Here is a 23194-nt window from a genome sequence, read left to right as displayed (position 1 = left end):
GTGAAATAATACGCGATTGGTTGTGTAGTGAGCAAATGCTACTACATACCCAGACTGTCCTCATAATATTGCACCTGTCCCTAATAGCTGTTTAAAACAATTCCCCGTGTGTTATTATTTAACTATAAAATGAGCAAGAAAAATTTACCAGTCAGCCAGCTACTTAATTCTGTTGTGTTCCTTGCACAGGAGAAATATAGCGCAATCTACTATAACAGTAAATTCAAAGATCTCTTCTCTCTCTCACAGGCTTCGGTGTCTTAGCAATTATCTCTCACCACTGCAGTGAAAGAAGACTCTGCATTCAATGTTTGTACATCTTTAACAACTAAATAAATAGGGAAAAGGAAGGTAAACCAAATTGTAAGTACAGCATCACCCACAGATAACTGATAAAATGCGATGAAAGTGATTTAACAAAAGGTGCATAACTCTATCAAAAATGAATATTTTGAGCGCAAATTATCAATGTACTATCTGAAGACCATCTTCTGCTAAATTTTCTACCTCTGATCCAAAAGCCTTTAAAAATCAACGGTCACACTGCACTTATAAATGACATTGTACAACAGTAAACATCAGTTTGACAGAACAGTTTTTAAAATGACTACCCTTAAAAATTTCACACCAAAATTCCAAATAGATTAAAAGTTGTAACCCTCAACAAAAATACAATTACTTAAAACAGAAGTTGAAAATGTGAAAAAAAAGCTTTATTTATAACTTTATTTTCAACAAATGCTCACAACTGTGCCAAAAGGTTAATACTTTGAGTCTGGCGTTCAACATACCATCTCTGGATTACCACAGTTTGAACTTTGACATTGAGTTTGGGCAACACAGATCCAAAATGTGATTCATATAAACAGCTATAAAGTAATATCTACAAATAGAATTAGCAGCAGCATACAGACATTTGACAGAAGATTCCCCTCAAATGATTACCCTGAACATGTAAAGTAAATATTCCACACAGTTAAAAAGTAATAACACTGCACAATCAATTAATTAAAACAGGAAGAAAAAATATTTACAATAAACATTAGTCTGCTAAAAGTAAAATTCAAACCAAAAAGCAAAACAGAGGGCCAGTTTATTTATTTATTTATTGACATTTGATTACTGGGAAAGTCTGACTGGGTTGAAGCCCATTTTCAGTGAAGGCCTGGGGAGAAAAGCTTCAAATTATTACAAAACATTTTAAGAACAATAACTTTACAGTTTTCAAAAATACATCAAAACATGTGCATTTAAATAATTATAACAAATTAGACATAATATAAAAACAATGATTAAGAGCTGATACAAGATATATGGCAATCATGTAATATTTAGAGAAATTTTATAGACATTTTGTAGAGAAGTTAAAGGTAAGTTAGATTAATATGAATAGGAATTGCAATATGAAGTGAGGAAAAACAGGCTAATGGTATATTTAGAGAGAAAGTCAGGGAAGAGAATTAGATAGCAATAAGGAAGTAAGTGATGAAGGGAGAGTAAGGAGATATAAGGAATGAAAATGTACTTGTTCACATTTAGGGTTATAGTTTATCCTGATTTTGAGCACGAACAGAGCAGGATTTTAGGTAAGAAGTCTTTCAGAGTGGTTTCAAAAAATGGGAGGCAAGGTATAGACCTGATAGATACAGGTAAAGAGTTCTAGGCCTTAGCAACCTAGTACAAGTGCAGGTAATGCCCAGCAGATTAGATAAGTTTGTAGACTGGCAGGAGTTTTTGGTCACTGGATCACAATGGCCAAGTGGGAACATAGTTATGTAGAATGTTTTTCAGTGCTGGACAGGCAGATGGATGCTGGATAATTTTATAGGTGGTAAGTAGTTGTGTATAGGTCAGGTGATGTGGCAGTTCTAACCAAAGTAGGCTATAAAGTGGTGGGTTCTGAAAGAGGCATGTACTGCAAATTTAGCAACTTTACTATAGTAATGTTCAAGTTTTAATTTTTGTGAAGCCAGGAGTAAGGATGGGAGCATCATAAAGAAGAGTATGGAGGAGATAAGTAATGGCAAGTGTAGTTTTAGTTGCGTCAGTGAGAAAGTTTTTAGCTCTGTAAAGCATTCACATTTTATGATGATTTTATTAATGAAATTTTGTATATGCAGGTCGAATGTAAAATTATCATCCACTATCATCGCTTATATTTTGCTATGAGAAGTGACTTCAATGGTTGCATTATCAAGAAAGAGGACTTTAAGTTTTGTTTTTTCATGAGAGAGAGATTAAAGGAAAAAGTAGTAGTTTGGTCTTTTTTGGGTAGAGCATGAGTTGTGAGTTACTAAGCCATGTTTCAGTGGCTGTTAAAGCCTTCTCAGTAATCTTTTGGAGGTGAGCCATGTTGTCAGATGTGCAAATAAGAGTGTAATCATCTGCTTACTGTATTAGGGTAAAGAGGGGGGACCAAGGATAGAGCTTAGTGATACACCGGTGTTGACCGGGAGGTAAGGAGAGAGTGTGTGAGTGGAGTGCCATTTTACTGACTGATACCTACTGGACAGGTAGATTTCAAATCACAGAAGGGTGGGCTGAGAGAGACCTAGTAAGGACATTTGAGGTAGAAGTTTGCTGTGACAAACAGTGGTGAAGGCTTTAGTCAAGTATAGAAATAAGGAACAGACTAGTTTGCCATTATCTCTAGCTTTACTGATAGTATCTATATAGATCAGAAGGACAGAAGCCATGCTGTGTAGGGGATAATAGTTCTTCCTGTAGGAGATAGTCTAGCAATTTTTTTAATACATTTTTTCAAGTATTTTGATGAGTAAAGTAAATGCCATCAATAAGTTAGCTTGGAGTACGCAAAGTTATACACACACACACACACACACACACACACACAAACACACACATATATATATATATATATATATATATATATATATATATATATATATAGATATATATATATATATATATAGATATATATATATATATATATATATATATATACATATGTGTGTGTGTCTGTCCCTATCAGAAGGGCAAAAGCTCATAAGAGCGATAATCTGAAGACTAAACCAGGAACGTCATAAACCCAGAAGGTCAAAAAAAAAAAAAAACACATCTGCATTTTTGCAGGGGGCAAGCCCCCTTGCATCCCCCATACCTCCTGCTAGTTACATATACAAACTCCAATATTGCACTACAGTGGGAAAAGGAGCAAAACCCCAATCCCCACTATACCTCACCAGCTCAATCAAGGTATTTGTTCATACGTTCATAGGTGTGTACTAGGCTAATAGCCCTGGAACCTTTACAAGCCTAGCCCATAGAAGTGCCCTGGCATCATGCTACCTGACATTAGTTCCCAGTACCTCTATCAAATACAGCCACTGGAGTGATCCCCGGGATGAACTTTCTATTACCCATCCACTCATCAAGATTTCTCTTGAAGATGGTCAGAGAGGTGTTCTGCTTGACATGTATGAGAAGTCTATTCCAGAGCATGGGCAGTTTCTGGGTGAGGAACCTGTCCCTCCAGCATGTTCTGTTGATTGTGGTAATAAGGTTAAGGTCTCTAGAGCATGTGGTGTGGCAGGATTGGGATTTCTTTAGATGTAGCATTTCTAACAGAGCTGGTTCAAACATGGCTTTGTAAATCAAGAGGAGATCACCTCTAAGTAGGTGATATGAGACAGAGAATAGCTGGAGTCTTTTGAGTCTGTCCATGCAGGACATGTGTTTAATGCCTAGGATCCTCTTTGCGAGGTACTTCTGTGGCCTCTCCAGCTGTTGCAGGTGTCTAGTGAGGTACATGCCAAATGGGGCATTATACTCTATGATTGGTCTAATGAGGGAAGAGTTGATGCAAAACCCTTGGTAATGAGATGTGCCACATAGAAGGACTTTCTGACCACAGTGGTAATGTGGTGGTTGAAGGAGAGGATGCTGCCATCCTGCATCCACAGATTTCTTATAACTTCTTCTGTGTTCAGTGGGCTCCCATCGATGTGGTAATTAGTGGGAACTGAGTTTTTACCAAAGGGGATGATGACCCAATTTTTGGCGTTAAGCTTAAGGCCATAGTTTCGACACCAGTCATTGGTCTCAGTGAGGCCTTTCTGTAGGATGTTTGCATCACTTGGGAAGTTAATAATGGTTCCCAGCTTGCAGTCATCTGCGAACTTGGTCAGCCAGAGTCCCTTTGTTTTGGCCTGGACATCTGAGAAGTAGATGCCGAACAGGAGAGGACGCAGGACCGATCCCTGTGGGACTCCACTCATGACTGGTCGGCAGTATGACTTGGAGTCTGCTACTTTCACACTGTGTGTTCTATCTGTGAGCCAATTTGCAACCCACCTAGTGATATAGGAGTTGATGCCTAGTTTGGTGAGTTTATCAATAATTCCCAAGTGAGGAATGGTATCGAGGGTCTTGGCCAGTGCATACAGCCTACCTTACTTTATCCACAGCCCTGGTGACTGAAGTCAACCAGGTTGAGCAGGCATGATCTCCCTTTCACAAAGCCAAATTGCATGGGGTCTAGAGTTTGGAGATTCCGTATATCTTTATTAATCAGGTCCACAATGATGCTCTCCCTACCTTTACATATTAGACTCATCAGGCTAATGGGGTGATAATTCCCAGGCTCTGTAGTCACTCCCCCTTTATGGAGAGGGATGACTGTAGCAGTGCGCGATTTGGTAGGGACACAGCCTGAGGTGAGGCTGTGACTGAACAGAGCACACAGATGTGTTGTTAATTCACTTTTTAGTTCATGTAGAACACAACTAGGGATATTTTTAGGGCCCATGGAAGCTGTATTCTTGACCTTGGACAACACAGCTTTAACCTGTGCTGCAGTAACGCTGGGTGCCTGGCATTCTTCTGGTATTGTGATTGCTCCTTGCGGGGGGGGGGGGGGGGTAGAGTTGACACTGAACCTGTCAGCCAGTATGTTAGGAATATCTGTTGGCTGAGTATAGGAGATACCATTGTGCAGTATCTCAGCAAATCTAGGTATTGCTGTTGAGGTTCTTCATATAGCTATAGAAGGCTTTGTGATTGTTTTTAGTGTCTGCTGCAATTCTGCCTTCATAGCTGGCTTTAGAGGATTTGATGAGGGATCTCACCTTTTTGTTGAGTTTTTCCAGTCTTGGGACTTCACCTTTTTCTGCAACACTTTTTGTTGTGGGTTTTCAATGTTTGTTTTCATCCTTCTGATAGGGAACTATTTTTTATATTGATTGCTGCTTTGACAATTGTAGTAATGACACTAAACTAAATAACTGCAAGATCAGCAGACATTGGGGTTAGACCTACACAGATGCATGCGTGCAGAATATTTGTCACTATCCTAGTGGTTTTCTAGTAAAACATATGAGAGTTTGTATTTGCATATATTAATTGCATTGGCCTTATGTAGACCTACTTTAAATACAATTGCCTACTCATCTTCGTCTGGAGTGTTCTACTTCTCAGGTCTCCCCTCAAAATTGCTAGTGGTTCCATGGTACTTCTCAGTTAACACATTTTAAAGAAAGTAAATACATAAATCTTTTATGAACTAAATATTTAGCCATCCAATTGTACCGCATTTGTGTAATATGTGAACAGGATTCCAATTTATTGTCTAAGCTGGGCTGCTTTTTTAAGTTTGGAGGGCATACATACAGTAGCTCTTACAAAATGCATTACTGAAAAGCATACAGGGAATCCTACCTGCTAGCATTTGAGTGCACAGAGAACTTGGACTAAGCATACTGGGAAAAATCCTATCTTCTCATCTTACAGGAGAGGCAATGAAAATGTTATGGACATATAGAACTGATAACATGGAGTATCCCAGTAGTTTGAAAGAACTCATGGCTATGGCTGGAATATGAATAGACTTGTAATGCTGATAAACTGGTAAAAGCACAGACTCGTGATTTAAGACACATTTTAAACTCTGATTAGTACCTGATATCAACAGGAAAGTGAAAATGTTAGAAATTTTATCAGTATATAGATTTTAAAGTGGCTTACCTAGTAAAATAAAATAGATATCGCAAAGAAATCTCATAAACTCTGATAAGCTAATAATTTAATAGATGGTTTATCACACTTAAGTATATCTGCTTCTGAGATTGAAATTGTAGTAAGACATATCATTTTGTATGAAACATAAAGCTGTGAGTAATCTGCAAACTCGTTTCAAATGTGCAGGCAGGCATATTGCTAAAAGTTAAGCTATCAGTACAATGTGAAAACTGAAAACCATGTTACAGATGACGTTGTTTCTATGGAGTGTGATAAAACTATAACTAGATTAAATGAGTAAGCCTTATGTGTTGTGTTATAATAAAGCTAGTGCATTTTTGGAAGGAACTGATACCCAAGTCATGCTTGATTCAATAAAAATAATAACCCTTTTCAAAGGTCCCCTATTATATAAGCATACGTTTATTAACTGCTGTAAAGAAAAGGTATTCTGCATTCATGATGATAGAAAATAATGTCCCCAAACACGTGCAGAAATGTAAACATTTCTATAGAAGCTGTTGAATCCTTTCTCTGTAACTTATGATTTGTCTCAAGATGCAATATTATGGCTATATTCTCCTCAAAATGTGGGAGGTGGAAGAGGGCATAAACAGAGTGTGGCAAGCTGATCTAGTAGATCATCTATTCAGTATGGAAATTCTAGGGGAGATGTAAAAGAGTGACATTCATATAGAGGTGAAGAAACAAAACAAGCTGAACAGAGATAGTATAACAGTTTGATAGGAAATAGGATACTGTCTGATATCAAAAGCTTGCCCCAAAAGCAGGGATGTCAGTCTCAAAAAGAGATTACATCTAAAAGAGAAAAGGGAAATTTTGCACCATTGCTTGAAATGCGTGCTCACTGGGAGTGTAACAATTCTCCTGTTAATAGCCCAAATGCATTTAGGAAAGGCATGACCTTGACATACAATGCAGATTTTAAAGACATCAAGTCTATAATCTACAAGAATTGGAATTTTTTTACTACCAAACATTATTTGAAAATTATGGGTGAGGTCCCTAAGATAATTTATAAAAAAGACACCTGCTTCAAGGCCCTTTTAGAGAGTAACAGTGATCTGGGCTTTACTGGTTTTATGGTTAAATGTGAGCAATGTGGTCAATGCAGAGTCATCATGGAAGGTTCTACATCTAAATGTAATCTGAGGGTCATGCTGCTCAATGCTAGAAGTCTAAATCTGAAAATGCACTTGCTCAAAGCACTTCTTAAAATGAAGAACATCGACATTTGTGCCATAACAGAGACCTGGCAGCAGAAAGCACCCCTGCACTCCCAAGCTATAACTCATTCCACATCTTTTGGCCCCAGAACTTGGACTGAAGCTCCAAAGGCAGTGGTGTCTCTATATTCATAAAGGATGCAGACACCTCCAGACTAGTAGCCCAACATAATGCATCTGAGATGCTTCAGATGCAGCTAACATTGGGTAAGACAGTGATTCAGGTTGTAGCCTGCTATAGGTCCCTGACCATGTCCCAAGACTCACACTCCATGTTCCAAAGCACCCTGGAGAATATTAGGGTCCAACCTAACACTCTCATACTGGGCGTCTTCAACTACCCCTCCATTAACCGGGAAAACTACTCATGTGCCAATACACTTGCCCAACGTTTCCAGGAATTCATTAATTCCAATGTCCTAGACCAGCTCGTTTTTCCCCCCACTAGAGGTTGCAATATCCTTGACCTGGTCATTACTAACATAGACTGTTGCTCTACACCAATAGTCAACTCTTCACTGGTTAGATCTGACCACAAACTAATCACCTTGGAAATCAACATCCTTCCCACCCCACCCACCCCCGCAAAGGTAACCACCATGAAAAACTTCTCCAAAGCTAACGTTGGGCACCTAAAAACAGAGGTGGCTAACTTCATGGCACCCATGCAAATGGAGAGTAGTTGCATGACTGTTGAATCATATACCAATGCACTGTATAAACACGTACGCAAATGCATGGATCTTGCCATATCCTATAGAACCAAGACGGTCTCCTCCAAAAAAAGGAAGCCAATCTGGTGGTCCCCGCTATAAACAAACTCTACAAAAGAAGGAGGAAACTGATGCAGAAGTCCCAAGACTAGAAAAACTCCCTTATCACCCTCAACAGAAAGTTGAGATCCCTCATCAAATCCTCTAAATCTAGCTATGAAAACAGAATTGCAGCAGATAGTAAAGACAACTACAAGGCCTTCTATAGGTATGTAAAGAATCTCCATGGCAATACCCAGATTTGCTCTAAGCTACTGCACAGTGGTACCTCCTATACCGAGCCAACAGCTATTGCAATATACTGTCTAGCAGATTCAGTGCCAACTTTACCCCCCCCAAAGGACAAATCACAATACCAGTAGATTGTCAGGCACCCAGTATTACTGTTGCACAGGTTAAAACAGCACTGCCCAAGGCCAAGAATACAGGTTCTATGGGACCTGACAATCAATATCTCTGGCTGTGTTCTACATGAACTACAGAGTGAAATGGCACCTCACCTGTGTGCCCTGTTTAATCACAGCCTCACCTCAGGCTTTGTCCCTACCGAATGGTACACTGCTACAGTCATCCATCTCCACAGAAGAGTGACTACAGACCATGGGAACTATCGCCCCATTAGCCTTATGAGTCTGATATGCAAAGCTATGGAACACATCATCATGGACCTAATAAACAAGGATATAGGGAATCTCCAAATTCTGGATCCCACACAGTTTGGTTTTGTGAAGGGTAGATCATGTCTGCTCAACTTGGTCAACTTCTTTGAGTCAGTCACCAGAGCTGTGGATGAAGGCAAAGAGATTCATACAGCCTACCTTGATCTGGCCAAGGACTTTGATAACATTCCCCACTCAGGAATCATAGAAAAACCCACAAAGCTAGGCATCAACCCCTATATCACTAGATGGATTGCAAACTGGCTCAAAGGTAGGGCCCAAACTGTGAAAATAGCTGACTCCAAGTCAGACTGCTGATCAGTCACGAGTGGAGTCCCACAGGGTTTGGTCCTGGGTCCTCTCTTGTTTGGTATCTACTTCTTTGAAGACCAGGCCAACATGAAGTGACTCTGACTAACAAAGTTCACAGATGATTGCAAGTTGGGAGCTATTATTAACTCCCCAAGTGATGTTGACATGCTACAGAAAGGCCTCACTGATTCCAATGACTGATGTCAGAACCATGGCCTTAATCTCAATGCCAAAAAATGTGTCATCATCCTCTTTTGGGAAAACCCAGTTCCCATGAATTACCACATCGATGGAAGTCCACTGAACACAGAAGGCGTTATAAGAGATCTGGGAAAACAGGTTAACAGCAACCTCTCTTTTGACCACCACATTGCCACTGTGGTCAGAAAGTCCTTCTATTTGGCACATCTCATTACTAAGGGTTTTTCATCCAGGAAGAAAGAGGTCATTGTATCCCTGTACTCTTCCCTCATTAAGCCAATCATTAAGTATAATGCCCCATTTGGCATGTACTTCACTAAACACCTGCAACAACTGGAGAGGCCACAAAAGTACCTCACAAAGAGGATCCTAGACCTTAAACATTTGTCCTAAATGGACAGACTAAAAAAAACCCAACTATTCTTTGTCTCATATTGCCTACTTAGAATCGATCTCTGCTTGACTTAAAAAGCCTTGTCTGACCTAGCTATGTTATAAATGCTACATCTAAAGAAATCCCAATCCCAACACACCACACACTGCAGAGACCTCAACCTCATTACCACAATCAACAGAATATGCTGAAGGGACAGGTTCATAACCCAGAGACTGCCCATGCTATTGAATAAACTTCCCATACAAGTCAAATAGAGCACCTCACTGGCCATGTTCAAGAGAAATCTTGATAAGTGAATGGGAAATAGAAAATTCACCCCCCGGAATCACTCTAGTGGCTTTACTCAACAGAGGCACTGGGAACTAAGGTCAGTTGGCACGATGCCAGGGTAATCCTATGGACTAGGCTTGTAAAGGTTCCAGGGTCATTAGCCTAGTACACACCTATGAACCTATGAACCTACTGTCCAGGTTTATGGGATGATTAATCTTAAGCGTAAATTTTATTGCCACAGCATGGGAGTGGTTTCCTTTGCACAGTGTCAATAATGTCCTAGCTTTTACATAGGGAAAAAATTCAACACCTTAGATCAAGGATTTATCACCATTCATATAACATTAACAAACAAGATGAACATAATGCATTATACAGACACCTCAGTGCCAACAGTAATCACAGATTTAAATTTTATGCTATTGATCAAGTAGACATCAGGCCTACTGGGGGGGGGGTCCAGAGAATGATGTCCTTGAAATAATGAAACATAAATGGCAATTAAGGATTAAATCTTCCATGGATGCAGTGCTTAATGATGTTGTACCCATTTCCAGTGTAGTACAGCTAAAAGCAGCTTTTCTATGTAGTTCAACAATGCCATGGATATATAAACAATTATATATGGGTTATTAATTTGGGTTTTGTATTATTTTCTGTGTTATAAATATGTTTTTAAATGTATTTTAATATTTATGGTTATCACTATTGCATTTTCAATGGAATGTCAAATTTTTAAGCTAGTAGCTGTTTTCCCATTTTGGGCAATGCTTGTAAGAGCTTACTTTTTAGGTTTGAAAGTCCACTATTTTATTTTTGTTAACTACTATTTAGATAGGCTATTATGTTATCTATTTATTTATTTATTTATTTATCTATTTCAGTTTGATGACCGAGGAAGTCCACTGAGCCAAGAAGAGCCCATTTTCAGTGGAAGCCCGGGGAGAAAAGCTCCAATGACAATTACAAAACAAAACAAAAATGCATAAAGCAATATAGTCAGTGTACAACAGGCTGAGAGTACAGTACAAGGCAAAGAGGTAGAATACAATCATTCACATAAATACAATAGAATACAATAGAATCATTCAAGAAAGCAAAGGTAATATATATGTGATAGAATACAGTCATTCAAGAAATGACAAATAATAGGTTGTGGTTAGAAATTTTGGTATATACAATGCTTGACACCTTTAATGATATCAGAAAATCTGATACAGTTAATTAAAGTGAAGAAGACTGTCCAATAATTGGTTTAGTAAAGAGTAGTAATTTTCAAAGTAACAGTGAGAGGAGTAACTGTAGCAGGGGAATGGAGGAGAGAGTAGCTGGGGGGGTAGTTATGTTGGAGAGTGGCATGGGCAAGTCCATTTTGATTCCATTTAATCATGTCACTTTCTAACATATACAATGGTTGTTGATTCATTTGTTCTTTAGTTCTGATGAAGTCCATATATTTGGACTAAAGCACTTAACGTTAGTCAATGAAGTGCATTTTCTTAATGTGTACGTTCCTGGGTTGGATTGATATGCAGCTCTGTTTGAAGTGAGGTTTATCTTTTTTTTTGTTTTTTTGAACCATAATCATGGCGCTTCATGTACTACATTGAGTTTATTAATAAAAATGCCTGATATAAAGAATTTAACCCAAGAGATTATCCCCTGGATTTACTACACCTCCGTGCAGGACTAGCTTAGTCCTGCACGGAAGTGCCCGTTTAGGAGCAGGACGGCAGTGCTCCATGCCTAGTAATAAGGTGCGCTCTCCGAGCTCCTAGGCTTACACAGGGCGTGTACAAGTGCAGGGGGCGTGTCTGAGAGCAGAGCTCTCAGAATAAACATTCCCCTGCAATGTAGAACAACAGAAAGTGGTAAGAAATAAGTGAGACCACTCATAGGTGTCCGCATATCCCCACCAACAGTTCCCCATGTGTACAACAGCAACAGTACATAAAAATTAAATGAAGAAATCCCTTTATTTTTTTTTTAAATCCGAGTACATCTAACCATAGGTGCACAGGTGTGCCCATCGCTTAGCTACGGTTAAAGCAGCTTAAAATGCTGAAGAGGATAACAAGGAAGATATATGGAAATGAAGCTGCACAGCAATAGTGTAGCAGGTAGAGCATTCGCCTAATAAGCTGGCATTTACGGTTCAAGTCCCACTGCAGCATAGTCTATTTTACATGGCAAGGCATATTATAACCAATATTTTTGCTGCAAAACCCACCAAATAACATATATTTATGAACTGGAGTAGTGCAGGAAATGCACATGTGAAGTGTCAGTGTCATAATGAATAAGGCACTAGTAAGAAGGTTTAAACACAAATAAGCAGTAGTAAGCATATGTAAGCACTAGTAAGTCTGTTTAAGTGCGTTTGTGTAGGGGTAAGCACTGCCTACACAGGCTAAGCAATGTAGAAGCTAACTGAGTATAAGACACTGTAACCGGAAGTTACATTGCTTACCGCCACGCAAACATGCTAAAACCTGCTTACTACTGCTTTAAAGTGCCTTAAGCACTCTGTGTCCAAAGGCCTGTGTTCTGCCCAGCAACAAAATAAACAGCCACTGCAAGGCTCAAACCCAGGACTGTACACACCATACACAAAGTGATTTTTCACTAAGCCATGCCAGATAAGTATAAATATGATGTTTTCAGAAACATAACATCCAGCCTAGTCATGCAACAGTACAGAGAATGTATACCAACATCTAGATTTATGTGTGTGTGTAAATATATTAATATCTAAACAGATACAGCATATCTATATATGTATATATATATATATATATATATATATATATATATATATATATATATTTAGAAATATATACATATATATAAATATATATGAATATATATACATGCAAATGGCTACATCTACACACACACACACACACACACACATATATATATATATATATATATATATATATATATATATATATATGTCAACACTTATATGCCTACATATACATAGCAAGTTATATATATGTACGCAGATATATATCTCTGTAGGTATATAAGGACATAGTTATAAATATGTAAGCAACTATATATACCTATATAGGTATATATGGCCATACATCTGTAGATAGCAATGGTAGATTAACAGAGACATAAACCCATGAAGTCTAGTGTTATTACCAAGAAATATTCATCTCTAGCGGGATGACCCAAAAATTAAGTGATTCTTTGGGGTAAACTCATGTCTCGAAAGGTAGACATGGATTGGTTCCTATGTGTGTGGACTACAGCGTGTGGAAGACTGGAGATACTTGGTTCAGGACAACGTACAAGATGGGTCCCGAGGAGTGGAGGGTGGGCAGAGTGTGGTGGTGTGGTTGCTACGGGTCGGCAACTGGAGAAGGGATGGTTGCTGCATGCATGGAGCTGGGGGGGGGGGAATAGAACTGTGGGTAAAGAAAATATGGGTCAAGGAGATACTGGGTTGGATGGGCCTGTATTGATCGGCCCGCCTAGTGGGCGGGGGTGAGGGAAAACAAAAAAATAAATAAATAAATAAATAAATAATTAAACATCTCTAGAGCACCCTGTCGGGTCATATTTCAACAATAACAGATACTGCATGACTACCTTCTGATTAAATCTAGACCACTTACTTTTCAAAACTTTCAATCTCTATACCATTTTAGGGCACATTTAATGTTTAGGCTTTCATTAAGACCCGGGTTAGCATCTGCTCTAAGTTTACAGTAGAGATATATATATATATATATATATAGATATATATACACATAGATATACATGTGGCTACACATACACATGCAGCGATACAGCGATATGTACAATAAGATACTTATGTAGTAGTTGCACACAATATGGTACACCCACTATGTCTACAGTTAACACCCTAACAACTGGACACTTGATGACCCACCCATACAAATGACATTCATTGCCTGCAACATATACCCACAGAGAGGTCATAGGATAAACACCACACACAGGTTTGCAGAAATGGAAGACCGTTATTTGTGTACTATTACAGAATTACATGCCATGTCATATAGCTGTTCAGACACTGAGATCCATATCAACAGAGTAATGCAAATGTGAAACAGTTATACTAATACAGTAGTCTAGACAGGTCCACAACTGTCCAGGCCAAGCCCTTCAAATCGTACATTAGTAAAGACAGACTGGGCCACAGGATACCACACAATCAACATTAAGTGATGCAGGTGTATAGTCCAGCAGCATCTATCTACACTCTGTATACAATCTCTAGGTGGTAAAGACTTCAGTTGACCAAATGGGATGTAACTGTTATATAGCAAGGCATAACCAACACCATCAGAGACACTCTGGAAAACAGAACAGTCTGTATGGCAGGAGGCAGTAGGCCTTCTGTAACCCACTTTATCTAAGTAATGTCAAGATAGGTGACATATATGGTCTTGTACATCCAGATACCTTAAGGCAGCTCAACCCTGATACCCCCACATGTTGTAACAGCCTAGGTTATGTATGGTGCATTCCCCCTAGACTCAATAATACAGGGCCATATACCACTGTTACATACACTGTTCTCTGGAGTGCATATGGGCACACGTATTTTGTAGGTGAAGCCAACACATATATGGCCCCAGCCCCACCGTATGTGTGGGGGATACAACAGCAGTGGAGTGCTGGCAGGCATGGTAGCGTGGCATACGATATGAGCATATGTATCGCTATCTGTATATATGTAGACATATACTGCTCTGTATATGTACATATCTGGGTGTGTATTGAAAGACACAACAACAACAGCAACAACAACATGTGTAATTATCTATATAGATATCTGGTTAATCATATGTACATATATATTCACCATATGTCCTGGACATGGGGTGTAGCCCTACCTCAGCCCCTATATTCCCCACCTTCGTAGTGCAAGGGGATGTCAGGCATGTATAGCAGGTATATTAGCAGAATATTGTTACTGCAATATGGATTGTCTTTACAGACATAGTGTGTGTGGGAGGTCACATCTGCTTTTCACATGTGCGCCATTGGCTACTGACAGACATCCTAAGGACATCATAGTACAATACCACTGCAAGCACGTAATGCTCCTGTGGACTACAGCAGAGATATTGGCCAATAAATTTAGACATTCTGACACACTCTGTACAGTCCAGAGGTATACACAGAACCCCTTAGTGCAGAACATGTGGACCAAGCCTGACAATATGGATGTTAACAGCCATGTTGATGGGTATAACACATAACGACTGGTATACATTCGCACCCCATAGGTTATGCATTAACACACCTCTGTCTGTCCTGACACATAATTACTGCTAGTACAGAGGTGCCCTGGCCACAAAACTACCCACTAGATATTGACATACATCTGTACAGCATCCCACTGCTCTGTCTGACATACATGACTGTTACAGGAGGCCCGGCAGCAGTACATCTGAAAAGTATATGGACATGACACCTCGCTGGGTAAGTACACTAAGCTGCTAGGCATGTAGCAAAGCACTGTGCAGGTTACAGGTAGACTGGCCCAACACTGGCCTACATCTGCTATGGAGGAATGCACATGTACCTGCATATATAGCAGGCTCTACAGGCATGCCACTGCACAGGTTATGATACACCTGTGTGAAAGTGCTTAACCACAACCAATGTGAACACTGCCACAGCCACATATGGTAAGCTAGCATAATATTACAGTATAGTGACTATCTGTGCAACACCATCCTCATATGTGCCACTCACACACTAACCCTACATATACTGGGCCACTACACAGTGTGGTCTGATGCCCGTCTGTGGTATGGGACATGTGTGTGTATGGCCCTACAAACATGTAAGCCAATATGGTAACATACAGAGGAGGAGCATGTAACATCAGATAGGATGGGACTTAGGACGATGACATCTACCACAGTCTGTACACAGGCCAAGGTACATATTAACAATACACACACTGTCCACATTCACCATAAGTACAGAGACCTCAATACTGTACAAACAACTACAGAATGTCCATGTCATGTCAACAAATATAACCCCTACTGTACATAACGTGTAATAGTCTGACATCTCACTGGCTTGTTGTCAGATATGATGACACTAATGATGGTGTACAGCACATATGCACCTTTTAATGCACGACATATGTGCAAAGGTTGACAGAGTTGTGGCTGGAAGCACAAACACAGGGCCAATATTGACATGTTGCTGTGATAACCTCATACATTTACTGTTGTAACAGGGTTTGTTGCAACATATGTCCTATAAGGGATATGAGGTCAGTAACTGTCATGGCTTTCACCATCTACAGGCTGCAAACCTCACACTACCTTCTGCAGTTCACAGATAGATGCTCTGTGGGTAACACATGAAACCAAAGGCACAACACACTGCCCAGTCTGCAGATGACCCTACAGATGGGGATTCCTCATAAACATAGAACTGCCATGGCAGGTATTAAAACATGTAGGACAGCCATATCCATGAACACACTGTTACACCAGCATTACTCCAAATGCAGTATAGCAGCACTTACAGTCTGTGGTCAGGTTAGGTGCATCCTCCGCCTGTGTGTTGCCCTGTTTCCACAGTGTATGTTTTTAGAGGTAAATCCCCAATCCATCTGAGATGCTGTTTGCCAAACAAGCAATCGAGTTCCTGCTCACAGTGAATGAAAAGGCCCAACACCAACATAATGTTCCTAGATATTGGAGTGTGTTTCCATACAATTGGCTATGGGAATGTTACCACAGCTGTTCCACATGCAATCAGCTGGGGAGGGCTGCAATTCGTGCAGAGGCCATCAGCTGATCATGAGCATCACTTAAAATGCACATGCTGCTGCCTAAGCAAAGCAGGAGTAGGTCTCCACATCCACCAGTGAGAGAGTGAGAGAGGCAGACAGAGACATTGACAAGTCAGGGAGGGGTGGGAGAGTAAAAAAGCTAAGCATCTGTATGTGTGTCACACACCTACCAGCACAGGGTATCAAACCCCTGACAACTATGTAGTGCTATTACAGCCCTATGCAGTTATTGGATGCACCACTTAAGTTACCTGCTGTGGAGTTCTCAGAACATATATGTGATGGTGAGTGAGATCTGCAACAGGGATATGGTAGCTATACGATAGGTGAAGTTAACGTGTCTGTCCACATGAACAGGTGCCAGTGTCAACATAGCCACACTCTCACAGGGACGCACACTCATTGGCACACTTGGCAGGGCCAGGGATACAGCTCATCACTAGTGAGATTGCCACAACACATTACTACCACACGGGTCATACAGAGGTTATATGCGCAAAAGGTATGGGGAGGTGTCTGGCATCAGACAGCATGCTTCCTTATGCCACTGGGGGATGTAGTGAGTGTGGATGTTATCATACACATCATACAACACACACAAACACACAGGGTGCCAGTACTGACATGAATGGGTGCATTTATGCACGGGTATGTGGTGGTCGACTGTGCCAGATGGCTATACAAGGCTAGGTGATGGGAATACCTTGGCATCAGGCCACATGACAATGGTCTGCATTGTGGCTCAGGGCTGTGGTTTCTGCATTTTTCCACACAGGTGGGTATTGTATCCACCATCCAGTCACCTGAGTGACTATTGCATGTGGCCAATGTTGTGCATCTCTTGCCATGTATGTGTTCCTTAGTCCATGACATGGACAGTGTCTGGGATGTGCACACTTCCCATATACATGTACAGTGACATGTGGAACTGTACCTGGGGTGTCAGGTCCATGTTGTGTGCACATATTATCATCAGATGTGCCAGTCTTGGCCACCTGTGGCAGGAACTGGTAATGGACAGCAGGTTAACCCTGCGCCTACATTGATAGCATGCTAATGACATTCCCTGGTGTCAGTGGCATCTGTCCACATAGGGCATGTTTTCAGGAATGGTATGTCCTTTATGGGTCACATGTGCTGGCACCACAGGTGTTGTAGCTGTCCAGTGGGGAACATGAAGAAGGTGCACTGTCTGTATGTATGTGCATATTGGACAGATGGATAGGGTGCCATGCCCTCTGTAGGCCACTGCATTCAATCCATGGTTACTATCAGTCACCAATATGCAGTGTACTATAACATATTGGCTGTTGCCTCGGCATGTGTGTGTGTATATGAGACATGGGTTGAGAGTGTGCACTGGGTATGCTAACTCTGATTGCTTGGCCTTGATGTCACATGTATGGGTATGGATTTGCACCCCATCCTCTCGGCTATTTCACATCTGTTATCCCTATACAGTGGATATTCTGATATATACTAGGGCAACCATATAAGACATTGTAAAACCCACACACATGCGTGCGCACACACACACACACACACACACACACACACACACACACACACACACTTATTAAACTACAGCACTACACAGTTAGAGTATGCACCACTCCTCCCCTAAAGGTGTATATCACATTGGCTGACATCACCAGGATAGCCAAAGTAGGGCATTTAACATGTACTGAGTGTGACTAGCCTAAAATGCATATGTCTGTATACAGACATTGAAACACACACAAAACATCCAAACCTGACGTGTGTGGGTATAGAACCCCTAACAGAGGCCTATAACACACTACAGCATGGAGCTGTTATAGGACACACCACAGGGATTACTGGAGCATTCCATCCCCAAAGGTTTATATCACATTGGTTGACATCAGCAGGATTGGCAAAGTAGGGCATTTGATATGTACCGAGTGTGACTAGCCTCTAATGCATTACTCTCTACACAGACATAGAAACACACACAAAACATGTATAACTGCCATGGGTGGGAATAGAACCCTACCACAGCTCTAAATCACACTACAGCAGTATGCAGTTACAGGACGTACTACGGAGATCACTGGGCTACAACCTTCCAGGAGATGTATTTCTAGGTGGATGACATCAGCAGCCTTACCAAAGTAGAGCATTTAACTTGTAGGGGGTGTGCCTACCCTAAAAAGCATTGCCTTTGATACAGACAGATACACACAGTTGCCAAGGCTGGGGCTAGAATTCCTACTTCACTAGTTTATCACACTACAGTAATACACAGGTATGCCACAAGCTACGGAGATTACTAGGCTATGACCTTCCCAGAAATGTATTTCTAGGTGGATGACATCAGCAGCCTTACCAAAGTAGAGCATTTAACTTGTAGGGGGTGTGCCTACCCTAAAAAGCATTGCCTTCTACACAGACAGACACACACACACAGTTGCCAAGGCTGGGGCTAGAACTCCTATCTAACTAGTTTATCACACTACAGCACGTGCTACAGAGATTAGTTGGCTAAGGCCTTCCCAGAGATGTATTTCTAGGTAGAAGACATCAGCAGCCTTACTGAAGTAGAGCATTTAACTTGTAGGGGATGTGCCTACCCTAAAAAGGGCTGCTTTCTACACAGACAGACACAAGCACACAGTTGCCAAGGCTGGAGCTAGAACTCCTACCTAACTAGTTTGTTACACTACAGCAGTACACAGCTACTGCGCACGCTAGGGAGATTACTAGGCTACAACCTTCCCAGAGATGCATTTCTAGGTGGATGACATCAGCAGCCTTACCAAAGTTGAGCATTTAACTTGTAGGGGGTGTGCCTACCCTAAAAAGCATTGCCTTCTACACAGACACATGCACCATGCTTGGCATTAAAACACCTATCTCACTACTTTATCACACTACATCAGAACGCAGTTACAGGACACACTACGGAGATTAGTGAGCTGCAATCTTCCCAGAGATGTATTTCTAAGTGGGTGACATCAGCAGCCTTACCAAAGTAGAGCATTTAATTTGTAGGGGGTGTGCCTACCATAAAAAGCATTGCCTTCAACATAGCCAGAGTCAAGGCTGGGGCTAGAGCTTCTATCTAGCTAGTTTATCACACTACAGCACTATACAGTTATGGCACATGCTACAGAGTTTACTGGGCTACAACTCTCCTAAAGGTGTATTCCACAGTGGATGGCCTCAGCAGGCTTGTCATAGTGGGGCTATGAGGAGGGCAGTTTGTGTGCATGGGCCATAACCCATTCATCTAGGGGTTGTCATGTTACATGCGGGCACAACCTGGGTCATATTTCACAGGTACGTGTATACAGCTGCTAGATGACTTCTTCCTTGAACATTCATGTTGTGTAGCTGGCACATGCACCACATACTCTGTAATGCTGACAGATACCGGTGGCTAGTATCTGCAGTGAGTGACATCTGAACCTCATGTGGTTGTGGCCCTTTGCCTGTGTGTTGGGTGGGACACACCTGGATGTCTCCTTGTCACAGTCACCCTCTTGCACACATCTATGTTTGTCTACCTTTGACTTATTATAGTGTGTTGTCCTTACATATATGCCTGTATTCCTATCCATTGTGTGTGCAAAGCATGAGTGGTGCATAGTGAGGAGTGTCTCAACTAACATCTGCAGCTGCCATATATGTATGGGCCACTGGTGTTTGCAGACATGGCCTTCATGTGTTCAAGTGTGTGGGCATGCCCAGTATGACCATCTGTATTGAATGCGTGAGTCGGGTCCAGGTCATTTGCACTGCAGTGCTGACCTTTGCGTTGTACACCTACAGGTAGCATGCTGTCTCTGCAGGGTATCCGTCAATCATTTGGCATGGATTGTTACTACATTTCATCATTTCTACGTAGGATGTGGGAGGCACACCTGACTATTTCTACATGTCTGCCCAGGATTGGGGGGGCACACCTGACTGCTACTATATTTCTACATAGGATGGACGGCACACCTAACTATTTCTACATTTCTACACAGGATTGGGGGGCACACCTGACTGTTACTACATTTCTACATAGGATGGGGGGGGGGCACACCTGACTATTGCTATATTTCTACACAGGATTGGGGGGCACAACTGACTGCAACTACATTTCTACATATGATGGAGGGCAGCACACCTGACACTTGTACACATTTGCTAGGACTGTACAGATATGTCGAGTACTCCATTTCAGTCTGTTGTCTTACCTATCGTGCTGACTAGAGGAATACCAGTGTACTACAGATCTTAGCTTTTAATTACCTACATATTAGTTTCTGACTTCCTACCCTTTAGAACTGACATCCCACTGCCTGACCTGCTGTAGTCTTTCTGTGTAGGCCTGGGGGAGGCTACCCATAGGCCTCTTTCAGAGGCCATAGCACTGCCTTTGTTTGTGTTTGTCTACAGCTGTCCTGCTGGCTGTGACTGTCATTGGGTATGTGAACCCCCCCCCCCCGACTGGCATGTGTGAGTCACTTACCTTGTGGGTGTGCCAGTACTGAGGGTAGTACTGCAGGGCTGCCTATGTCAAATGCACATAGTACACTCCCTAAACATGGTTAGGCACAGGTAGTGTAATGTTTGGCATCCCTTTTACTGAATGTGAGAGTCAGCGAGATGTGTTATTCCCTAGGTCCCTCCTTTGTCAGTGTATGTGCTATGCATTGCCTCTTTGCCAAGGCCAGGGCATACTGGGGATGCCTCCTTCTGCCTACTGGGGCAGGCTCAGGTTGTTCCTCCTCTGAGTGACTCTGTGCCTGTGCAGGCCTTGGCAATGGTGGGGGGGGGTGGCCCTGCCCCGTGCTGTTCCTGCTGCAGCTGTTTCCACAGGATCATGTTGTGTAGCATGGCACATACAAGGACAATTTGGGTACATGTAGCTGGTGAGTACTGCAAGGCTCCACCGGATGTGTCCAGGCACCGGAACCATGACTTCAGCATCCCAAACACATGCTCTGTTATAATTCTGGTCTGTGCATTTATCTCATTATGGAGTTCTTGTTCAGGTGTGTGTCCATTTCTGGTGGGTGTCATCAGCCATGGCTCCAGTGCATATCCAGCATTCCCCACTAGGGGACCATGAGGGATGTGCCCATTGGCAAATCTCTGGTATAGCTGCGTCAGATGCCAGATGTGGGAATCATGATAGCTTCCAGGGCAGCCAGCACACACATTCATTATTATCACACATAACCTGGCAGTTGATGGAGGGGAAGCCCTTGCAGTTGATGTAGACCCTTCCCCGCTCACCAGGTGGTCCTTTGATGCATATGTGTGTGCAGTTTATAGCACCCACTAAGTCAGGGTATTCTGCTATTTGGTGGAACAGTTACATATTGCTGGCCAACGCCTCACGGGTGTTGGGGAAATATACGTGCTCACTGACATGGCATCCAGGAACTGGTAGAGTACCCTGGATGCTGATGCCTGTGAAATCACCATCATATCCCCAGTTGGCCTTTGGAAGGTACCTGTAGCTAGTATTCTTAGGCATACATATACCTTGGTATCCACTGGGATGGGTTCCCCTCTGTTGGTTCTGTGTGTGAGGCATGGCAGGCACAGCTCAACAATTTGCTGTAGGAGGTCCCTGACACCCTATAGTGCTCCACTATCTCCAGCTCATGTAGCCCCAGGTAGGTTGCCCTGTGTCTGTACACTCTTCTCCATCTCCTCACTGTGAGTTGGTGGACAGCATCCTCACCATCCTCAGCCTCTTCCACAAGTTGTTGCATGATAGCTATTGCAGCCCCTATCATTTTGCTGTACTGAGTGTTAAAGGTTTTCTGCTTGTTTACACCGGTGGTGTAGAGTGTGGGAAAAACCAGAGGGGAAGGTGTTTGCATAGTTTATAGTAGTGTTCTGGGCTGGGCTGGTCTGCTGCCTATGTAAGTGGCTGATTCTGATACATTTCACCTGCCAGCGAAGCTAGTTCTCCTTGATTACCTTCCTACTGCTGTTTTCCCTTCCCATTGCCTTCCTGTTTAAGCCCAGGGATGTGCCACGCAAACACAGTGCTCAAATGTGCACTACTGCTGCTATTTCCTGGTTTAACCTCTTTTTTCTTCCTGTAAAACCCATTGCGCAGCGTGCACACCCCCTTAGGCTTTGTAAAGAGTGCTAAGCAGGTTTAGACCCTCCCCTTAGCTTAGCTGTGCTAAGCCAGGAGCAATCCCAAGCCACAGGGCTCCAATCCGCTTACAGTATGCCTGACACACACCTCTATGATGTCACCTAACTCCTAGGCTTGCACCAAGCTATTCCTACTCTTACACTGTTGGGACCTGACTCACATGCTGGGGAAAACTGGGATTTGCTATCCTTCTCCTCATTTGCATAGGATTGCCTGCTAATGCATAGTTACATGTCTCACACTGAGCCTCCCCACTTAGCAACCACTACTCACTGGCCGGTTGTCTTCTTCCTGACATTGACTTGCATGGCAGAATAGTGATTTTAGTTAGACTGCTTATTTTAGGTTTATTTTATTATCCCCCCCCCCCCAATCCCATTTGCACTCCACTGCCCTATGCTTAAAAAGCCGCAAT

The sequence above is a fragment of the Protopterus annectens genome, chromosome 1.part2, assembly GCF_019279795.1.
Source record: "Protopterus annectens isolate FY-2018-M chromosome 1.part2, PAN1.0, whole genome shotgun sequence".
Classification (NCBI taxonomy): Eukaryota; Metazoa; Chordata; order Ceratodontiformes; family Protopteridae; genus Protopterus; species Protopterus annectens.
This window is presented reverse-complemented; position numbering follows the sequence as displayed.